Below are 1,726 nucleotides of genomic sequence, written 5' to 3'. Positions count from 1 at the left end.
ACACGTTTGGCCAGGCTGTGCTGTCCACGGCTCTGAAGTCTGCATAAGGTAAACGATATACCCAAATAGGGAGTGTGCAGGTATAATTGAGGATTAGGCAAATTGTACTTACCATGAAGGATAATCCCAATTATACCTCACACGAACTATTTGGGTATATCTTCCCACCCTTGCTGTTCTTCAGCTTCCAAGTAGCTGAGAATGCCCACCCATGGTGAACAGCACAGACTCTTTCTCGCACGTCGTCAAATGGCGGCGAACATAGTCATTACGTCATGATATCCCGTGATGCTTTGCGATTAAAGCTTTGTACACGTGCGCCACCTAGCGATAAGCATAGGAAATACTGCATAAGGTAAACGATATACCCAAATAGTTCGTGTGAGGTATAATTGGGATTATCCTTCATGGTAAGTACAATTTGCCTAATCCTCAATTATCAATTGAAAATATATCTAATCTCAAACACAGTATGCCGTTTTGTAGACTGATGTATGCCGTTTTGTAGACTGATGTATGCCGTTTTGTAGACTGATGTAATTCTTGCTACTCCATCCTTGGTAAAGGTTTTTACCATGGATTTTACTTCCGGAGCCAATATATACGGGTTGCACAAACAGTACCACCCATATAGGGCCCTGTATATTGTATGATTTGAGAGTATTTGCAACGGAAGTGACCATGCCATCACAGGACAAAAAAGTCAGGGGTCAATGGCCCGATCAACACATGAAATTATCAAAAAAGGTGTGTAAAAATTCTAGCAGCACAAGGGTTAAAACTTTGAATCAAAATTTTCATCATTTAAAGTACACATGAAAATATACTCACCACACCATGCACTCTCCCACAATCACCTCCTGTGGGAACAAAGTGGTACGATCCGACAGTGGTTCTGCATCCGAAAACGTCAGGCTATCGAAGGTGGATGCCATCGTCAGCGGCGCAACCGTAGCACGCGCCAGTATCTCCTCAGGAATCTCACACTTGCATTCCTCCACAAGGACACAGGAGCCATCTGTGAATAGTTTCATCAGGTTGGTAAGACACTGAGTAAAGAGACCCTTTTCACACAACCAAGTCTTTTATTTAGCCAGTATTTCGGTCACCATTTAGATCCAACACAAAAAGTTCTCTCACCTAGAGCTTTCGACCAGTCACTCTGGTCTTCCTCAGTAGTCTGACCCAGTCAAGCTTGTCACATGGCTCCTTGAAGTGTGACGTCAAGCCACATGACAACTCTCACTGGGTCAGTCTACTGAGGAAGACCAGAGTGACTGGTCGAAAGCTCTAGGTGAGAGAACTTTTTGTGTTGGATCTAAAGTTTTAACTCTAACTACAAACACAGATGAACTTTCATGAAAGTTACCGTTTTGTTCGTAGGTTCCGTTGGGACATCGGCAGCCCAGCTGGCAGGTTGCCATGGCTGCGCACTCTGACCTCCCGGCCAGCTCGCTGCATGTGCGGGGACAGCTGGGGCAGTACTGGGTGTACTCCTTACCACCCTCACAGCCAAGCTCTGTATACAGGTGCACATGTTAAGAATGTTACTGAGAGACTCTTTTTACACAACCAAGTGTTTTATTCACAGCCAACGTTTCGGTGACCGTCTGTCACCTTCCTCAGGGCAATTCTCACTGGTTCACATCGCACTACAGCACAGGTATACTCTAGATAAATAAATAAACTCTTTAAACTTGATAGTAACTTAGAATCTAAGATTCAA

The sequence above is a fragment of the Branchiostoma belcheri genome, unplaced genomic scaffold (assembly GCF_001625305.1).
Source record: "Branchiostoma belcheri isolate BF01 breed outbred unplaced genomic scaffold, Haploidv18h27 scaffold42, whole genome shotgun sequence".
Lineage (NCBI taxonomy): Eukaryota > Metazoa > Chordata > Leptocardii > Amphioxiformes > Branchiostomatidae > Branchiostoma > Branchiostoma belcheri.
Note: the sequence above shows the minus strand (reverse complement) of the source record.